General features: G+C 41.9%; 1 long non-coding RNA gene across 1 annotated transcript; it reads left to right on the forward strand.

The window, feature by feature from the left end:
• Nucleotides 1–5,059: 5,059 nt before the first annotated feature.
• Nucleotides 5,060–8,534, forward strand: LOC135102589 (uncharacterized). Its single transcript, XR_010269694.1, has 3 exons — nucleotides 5,060–5,306; nucleotides 7,053–7,083; nucleotides 8,191–8,534. It is a non-coding gene; the product is annotated as an uncharacterized LOC135102589 (long non-coding RNA).
• The last annotated feature ends 44 nt before the right edge of the window (nucleotides 8,535–8,578 follow it).

Consider the following 8,578-nt stretch of genomic DNA (forward strand, 5'->3'; position numbering starts at 1 on the left):
TATTATAGTTTGGTTTGTCACAGAGATGCACACAGACTGATGGAGAGAGAGAGAGAGAGAGAGAGAGAGAGAGAGAGAGAGAGAGAGAGAGAGAGAGAGAGAGAGAGAGAGAGAGAGAGAGAGAGAGAGAGAGAGAGAGAGAGAGAGAGAGAGAGAGAGAGAGAGAGAGAGAGAGAGAGAGAAACTACTACTGCTATTACTACAATAACAACAACAACAACAACAACTACTACTACTACTACTACTACAACTACTAGTAGTAGTAGACTACTACTCCTAATAATAACTATCTCAATATGTCCTCCTCCTCCTCCTACTACTACTACTAGTGCCAACTACTACTACTACTACTGGGTAATAATGAAATAATAACTATTGCCTCTTCTCTTCCCACTACTACTACTACCACTATGACAGTAAAATGTTGCGTACAGTCTAATTTGCCTGCTAGTAATCTATTATTTGCACACAAGTGACACAGATGCTTCTTAATTGGATTCTAACAAGAGAGGCAGGTGTAAGTGTATGGTAATGTTTATCCGTGTTTAAATGTTGAGGTTATCCCCCAGCCAGTGTTTTTTTGGAGGGGTTTTGATTGAATATTGTCAACCAATGACAGCTTTACATTCAACCTTGTATAGATATTTTAATAAGAGAAATAAGAATAAAAAATATATGCCTGATTTTGATTCTAAGTTTATTCTTGGCGATTGCACCAATTGCAATCACTCATTGTTTGGTCAGAGTTTCAGAGTGAAGGTAAATTGCAGGGCTCCCACTTCTTAGGGAAGAATGGGAAATTTCATAAATTTCATTGACATATCTAGTGAAATAGACAAATTTGGTAAAATCTAGTGTAATTTTGGGTCATTATTGGAAAATTATTCTTTTAGTCTATGATTTAATAATGATTTAATTTCTAGTTACCATTGCTCAGTGAAACCAAGCAGTTAATTAGATAAAAAAAAAAAGAAAAAAAAAAGAAAAAAAAAATCATGCTGTCATTGCAAATCAAAGGGTTTTACATGTACACCCATTCTGTGATAGGTGAAAATGAAAGGCCATGGAAATATGGGCCCATATTATAAATATTTTTTTCTTACTAAAGCAGTGCCAAATATTCAGATGTGATATTATGTGTGATAGGCTAAGATGATAGTTGATGAACAGTAATGTATTGTCTTTTTTCTTAGCAAAGCATAGTGCCAAGTAATTAACCTTTCTGTGATAGGTTAAGATGATAGTCACTGGAAATAAAGACAATGTTATTCATATTTTTCTTAACAAAGCATGATGTTAAATCATCAAATACACAGTGATAAATTAAAATTCTTAGATAGTTACGGGAAATAAGCCAAATTGTCAAACATTAATTTCATAAATTAGGTAATATGTAAGAAGTCAATATTCTGTGATAGGTTAAGATGATAGTCAATGTAAATAGAATTTGTGATGATCTAATGGAAACACAAAGTTATATATCTTTTAGCAAACTTTTATTTGTTTCAATGTTTGTGATTGCCAGTTTCAATATATATATATATATATATATATATATATATATATATATATATATATATATATATATATATATATATATATATATATATATATATATATATATATATATATAATCTAAAATAACAAGTAAAACGAGATAACAGACATTAAGACTACTGTATAATTCTAGAAAAATTGTGACCATTCTAGTGAAATTTTGCCATCTATCGGGGGAAATCTTGGTCTGGTAAGTGGAAGCCCTGGCAGGTTGTGTGGCTGTGTAGTGCTGGATTGTGTAAGTAGATCCTTTGTGTTTAGGCGGTAATGGCTTGTAATGTGTCTAATAATTTTTAACGATGTATTTCTGTGTTGTGGAGAGAGAGAGAGAGAGAGAGAGAGAGAGAGAGAGAGAGAGAGAGAGAGAGAGAGAGAGAGAGAGAGAGAGAGAGAGAGAGAGAGAGAGAGAGAGAGAGAGAGAGAGAGAGAGCAATCAAAATCTGTGTCTGTGAAGTGAATGCATGTTATTAATATCAACAGAAAATGCAGACAAGGTGAAACACAGAAGAGTAAATGAAAGAACTGAATTTCTTGATAAATTCAACACAGTTGATGATGAAGATGATAATGATGATAACGAAAACAATAGTGTGTGTGGAGTATCTGTAAAGCAAGGTTCACTTTTTATACTTGGTTGAAGGCACGAGGCAGCTGTGAGTGAGCGAGCGGGCCGTGCTGGACAGATGGAGGTGTAGGGGGTGTGTCGGAAAGTAGTGTTGGCGCTTGTGGGATGAGTGATACTACAACTCTATCTGGGCAGATGGAGGTTTAAGGGGGTTGGGGGGTGGAATGAGTGATGCTGCACCTCAGACTGGACAGAAGGTGTAGGGGGGGGGTGTCGGAAGGTAGTGCGGGGGGTTGTAGGATGAGTGATGTTGCATCCCAAGTTGGACAGATGGAGGTGTAAGGGATTGTTAGAAGTGTGGATGGCTGTGGGTAGTGTTGCTGCAACCCAGGCTGGACAGGTGGAGGTGTAGAGAGGGTATTGGAAGGTAGTGTGAGGGGTTGTGGGCTGAGTAATGCTGCATCCCTGGTTGAACAGATGGATGTGTAAGGGGGAGGGTTGCCTCAAGGTAGTGTTCCAGCCAAAACCCGAACACCCTGGCGTGATAATTGTGTACAAGGTGTCCCTTCCATAGAAGAGGTCCCAGTTGTCGATGAACCTCCATCCATTACCCTTACAATGATTCGCAAGCCTGTGATTCACTGTAATAGCCCTGGACAGCCACTCAGCACCAACTCCCCTCCTCGGCAAGACACCACACACCACAGGGATCCCTCCCTTGCCCCTAATCCTGTCCAAAGTTTGTCGAAACCTCCCGAAAAGTTCCTCACTCCTGACCTTACCAAGGTCATTCCCTCCCGCGCTGAGAAAAAACAATGGGCTTGGTCTCATCTTTCTCCAAGCACGTGTCTAGCCTATCAGCTACCTTCCCTATCCCGGACCCCGGTAAACACTCTCTTGACCTACGCTTCCTATCTCTAGCACAGAACGCACTATCTAAGTGCCTAACCTGACTATCACCAAACACAAACACTCTACCTTGGGGCAGGGTAACTGCGTCTGCCCCTTCCTTCTTGTCTCCTCCCGCCATGTCCACCTCCTTCTTCACTTCCTCCAGCACACTGAAGGGATTCTTCGTCTCCACGCATGGTGCCCTGAGGACCTTCAGCCTCTTGGCTCCCCTGCACACAACCGACCACTGCTCCTCCGTCGCCTTACTAGGGTGGGGCACGACCCTCCCACAGGTGCTGAGATCCTCTCACAGAACTCAGCCTGCAGGTCTGATATCCTCTCACGAAACTCCGCCTGCTCCTCAGAGATCCTTCGATGGAACTCAGCCTTCACCTCTGAGACCTTCGCAACGAAGGCCTCGAGAAGAGAAGTAACACATTCAGACGACTCAGCAACATAAGGCGCAATGTCTACACTAGCCAGCTATATTAGCGTCAGGTCACTGCTCACTAAACACGTCTGTTCACTAGGAACCCTGACCTGAGAATGAGGAACCCTGAACTGAGACTGAGGAACCCTGACCTGAGACTGAGACACTAACTACAGGCCCACCCGACCATCTACTACCCACTAACCCATCTGGCACCCACCTACACTCACCCGTCCATCATCCCATTTCTATCCAGTTTAAAGATTGGATGTGGCTGTAGATAAAGTAAAGATCGAGTAAAGATGTCTCAGAATGATCGGTAATTAGGGAAAGGTGTACCAAGTGGCAGTGAAAGGCCTAAACACGAGTTATACAATTTTGTGACACACACACACACACACACACACACAGGGCAATGAAGTGAGTGGTAGTGTATTGTTATCACCACCACACACCATCACCATAATACCACACCATGATATTCTTGGTTTTCCTTTTGTTTATTACCCACAGCACACTACCAACAGGCCCGGAATCCGGACAATTTGGCCACGGACGATTTGGCCACGGACGATTTGGCCACGGGATGTCACCCTTGGACGTTTTGGCCACGGTGGGTAGGACATTTTGGCCACGGGAGAAAATACTAGGAATCTATTGCACTTAGTAGCTTGCTTATTAAGTAAAGGAAAAAATCTTTAGTCTGTTTTATTATCCAAAAAAGTTCTCTAATCTGTTCTGTTATTAAAAAGGTTAGGTTAGGTTAGGTAAACTGAAGCTTCACTCTTTTAATCTCAATCCCATAACACATTATGAACGCCTGTAAATTGAAGCTTCACTTCTGTCTCACTTAGAAAATATAATAAATACGAATATTAATAATAATTGTGAAAATATAATAAATACGAATATTAATAATAATTGTGAAAATATGTAAATAATACAAAATATAATATATATTACAGTAAATATGTTTCATGGCCAAAACGTCCACCTTGGGAAGTTCCCGTGGCCAAAACGTCCTACGGTGACATCCCGTGGCCAAATTGTCCGTGGGCAAATCATCCGTGGCCAAATCGTCCTACACCCCCCTGAGTCTGCCCAGTTTGTCGGCCAGACACCGAGAGACCTTGGAGAAGTTTGGGAAGGGCCTGCTGCGCCATCCACGCCTACGCTACATGCTTCCGCCCCATGCGCGTCGCCCAGTCCATGCCACACGAAACCACAACCAGATAACGCCTCTGAAGGTGCCGCACAAAGAGCGATACCGCCTCAGCGCGATGCCCACCATGATGCGAGCTACTAACAGTTAGCTCCTATCTCTAGACAAACCTTACGTTTAGTGTTAAGCCTCCCTAAACCCACTCCATATTTTCAGTGTAACAACTGCCACATCAATAGAGTGTTTATCATTATAATCTTTTTATTACCCACCGCACACTACCTACAGGTTCACCCACCCATCTATCCATCCGTCTGGTACCCACCAACCCACATGACACCTACCCACACTCACCCACCCATCATTCCATTTCTACCCAGTTTAAAGTTTAGATGAGGCTGTAGATCAAGTATAGATGTCTCAGTTTGATTGGTAATTAGGGAAAAGTGTACGAAGTGGCAGTCAAAGGCCTAAACACCAGTTATACATTTTTGTGACTCGTCTCTGATCGGCGCCACAGACACACACACACACACACACAGACACAGACACACACTTAAACACAGGGCAATGAAGTGAGTGGGAGTGCATTGTTATCACCACCAAACCTCAACACTATAATACCGCATCATTATATCCTTGGCTCCCCGTCTCGTCCTGCCAAGCCCCGCCAAGCCCTGCCCAGCCCCGCCGCTGCTAAGGTAAGAATTTCCCGTCTCTCTCCGTCAACATTAATGATAATTTTCAGGGTTTTACAAGTGTTTCCAGGTGATATTTAGACTCGGGTGTACAGGAGTAATGGAGAAGGAGGTGGAGGGGAGAGAGGAAGAGTGTGAGAGTGAGGGAAGAGGTGGAGAGGTACGGAGTTGAGGGAAAAAAAAAAAAAAAAAAAAAAAAAAAAAAAAATTCGGCCCAAAATCGACATCCTTTTCTTTTTAGTAATAGAATTGGCATTATTTTGATATTTGATTTATTATTATAAAACTATAACAAGCTATAATATGCATTAAAATCTGCAGTAGCCGTTGTTGTTGTTTGTGGATAAACATAACACTTTCGGCATTGTATTATTTTTCATTTTTCTTATTAGCACGCCCAGAATTGTTTTAGTATTTAACTTAAGACTGAAAAAAAATATATAAAACATATCCCCAGTAATGATATCCAATAAAACTTAGTCTAACTATTCGTATTTTCAAATCTGATGTGTATCAGCTGGCGGATTTAAAAAATATATATATATTTCTTTTATAAGGTGAAGAATGTGTGTTTTCTTTACTTATCTGTAGAATAACTTTTTTTTTTGTATTCAGAATATGTAATATAATTTAGTCTGGTTGTGTTTTCCTTTTCGATATAATCAATTTTTTTTTGTAGCCCCGTTTGTAAAAGATAGGGGTATTTTTTTTTGGAGTTTTCGTTATTATTACTGAGTTCGGTAATCTTTTTATATTTTGGGTATTTGTTAAAGTATATGGCAATTCAGAATATGTGGTGTATTCCAGTCTAGGCGTCTTCTTTCTCCTCGCGATTTTCAAAATGAATTACGTAACGTAAATATGAGGGCCGAGACGCACATTTTCCCTGCCTTCTTCCCTGCCTGTACATCAATATTTAACTGAACTTTCGAATGTTTTGAAAGTCAAGCATGAAGAAAAGACAGAATTGATCAGAAAATAGATAAATAACCCAAAAAATGCTTTAAATGAGGCTTAAGTAAATTGAAGGTTTTAGCCCCGTTGAGAGCGCTCACCATGAAAGCACTGTCCTTCCCTCCTCCCTCCTCGCGTCTCTTAGTCAATTTTTTCCTCAATTTTCAGGGTTCTTCAAGCATTACCAGATTTTTTTTTTTTTTTAGAGTGAAATGGTAAAGTGTAGTAGTAGGAGGAAAACAAATGAGGAATGGAAGTGTGCCTGGGAGTGTAGTAGTAGTAGTAGTAGTAGTAGTAGTAGTAGCAGTTGTTGTTGTTGTTGTTGTTGTTGTTGTTGTTGTTGTTGTTGTTGTCATTAAGAGAGAATGACGTGTGTGTGTGTGTGTGTGTGTGTGTGTGTGTGTGTGGTGCCCTGTTTTGGCCGGGAATGGATTGGTAAATGAATTGGTGTGGATGGATATTTAGATGAGTGAGCAAATGGATGTTAAGTCAATGGGTGTGTGTATGAATGGATGTGTGGATGGGCAGATGCATTGATGTGTGGATAAACGGATGGGTGGGTAGATGAACGGATTGTAGGTAGGTGTGTGGGTGGATTTGGAGGTCACTTGCTGGATAGTTGGATGAGAGTGGTAAGTTTGTGAGTGGATGGGTGGATGAATGGATGGAGAGTGGGAATGTGGATTTGGTGATGATTAAGTGGTTGAAAGGTTGAGTGGATGGGTGGATGTAGGTGAATAAATAGATGAATGGTTTGGTGAGCATTATATCAGTGTATCTCTCGTCTCTTTGCAGATAAAGAAGCGATGAGGAAACAGGAAAACAGGTAATAACAGCTCTCCTTTGTCTTTCTCTCCCTCTCTCTACTGTCCCTTTTCCCTGCCAATACCGCCACCAACACCGTGACCACTGCCTCCCGCGGCCTTGACAGCGCCATCCACCTGAACCCTCTGCTATTACTCGCCGCTCACCGCACTCCCTGGACCATTTCCGGGAATTACTGACTGTATTGCCGTCCCTCTTGTTACTGTAGACTGTTTAAACCCCACTAACTTTATGATCGTTATAAAATGTTAAAACTTTGCAGCATGTGATTTAAATCTATTTGGGTTTTTTGTTGTTAGAAATGCGAACGAAATTAATGTTCTTGTCTACGAAACGAATTTATACTGACGAGAGAGAGAGAGAGAGAGAGAGAGAGAGAGAGAGAGAGAGAGAGAGAGAGAGAGAGAGAGAGAGAGAGAGAGAGAGAGAGAGAGAGAGAGAGAGAGAGAGAGAGAGTGTCGAGCCTGACCCAACGTAACCTAGCATAACACATAGAGGGTTGGCTGCGCTGTATGTATATTTCCTTAAGCAGGCAATCTCCATACCGTGACAGTTTCTTCTTCCATTCATTCTGCTGAAAGGGGAAATGATCCCTGCCAGGATCATTTCCACGAACTTCCCACCCGACGCTCCTCACCCGGTCCGTGCCACACGAAACTACAACCATATAACGCTCCTGAAGGCGCCGCGCATGTAGCGATACCACCTAAGCGCGATTCCCACCATGGTTCGAGTCACTAACAGTTAGTTCCTAACAGTTAGATTAACTTAGCTTTTGTGTTAAGCCTTCCCCAACCCACTGTCTATTATCAGTGTAACAACTGCCATATCAATAAACCGTGTATTACTATTTTGTTTATTACCCATCGCACACCACCTACAGGCCAACCGCCCATCTATCCACTCGTCTCCTACCAACTAATCCATCTACGAATTACACAAACACATCCATTCATCCACTCAGTCACTCAGCCATATCCACCAACTCACATCCACCTACTCACAGCTGTAACTCCAACCATCTATCCACCGACTGACACTCACACACCCATCCACTTCTATTACCTAATCCATCCAGCCACCCACTCAGCCATATCTACTCATCCAGGACGCCCTGGCCACCCTGAGTCTTCCCAACTTGTCGGCAAGATACCGAGCGACCCTTGAGAAGTTTGGGAAGGGCCTGCTGCGCAACCAACGCCTATGCCACATGCTGTTGCCCGACTTGCCTCGCCAGATCCATGCCACACAACACAAAAACTAGGTGACACCCATGAAAGCTCCGCTCATGGAGCAACATCGCTTCAGCTGGATTCCCACTTCGGTGCGAGCCACTTAACAGTTAGTTTCTCTCTTTAGATTAACTTTAGTTTTAGTATTAAGCCTCGTCAAACCCACTGTATATTTTTCAGTCTAACAACTGCCATATCAGTAAACTATTTATTATTATAAGTTTTTTTTATTACCCACCGCACACTACTTACAGACCCACCCAC

The sequence above is a fragment of the Scylla paramamosain genome, chromosome 8 (assembly GCF_035594125.1).
Source record: "Scylla paramamosain isolate STU-SP2022 chromosome 8, ASM3559412v1, whole genome shotgun sequence".
NCBI classification, from domain to species: Eukaryota; Metazoa; Arthropoda; class Malacostraca; order Decapoda; family Portunidae; genus Scylla; species Scylla paramamosain.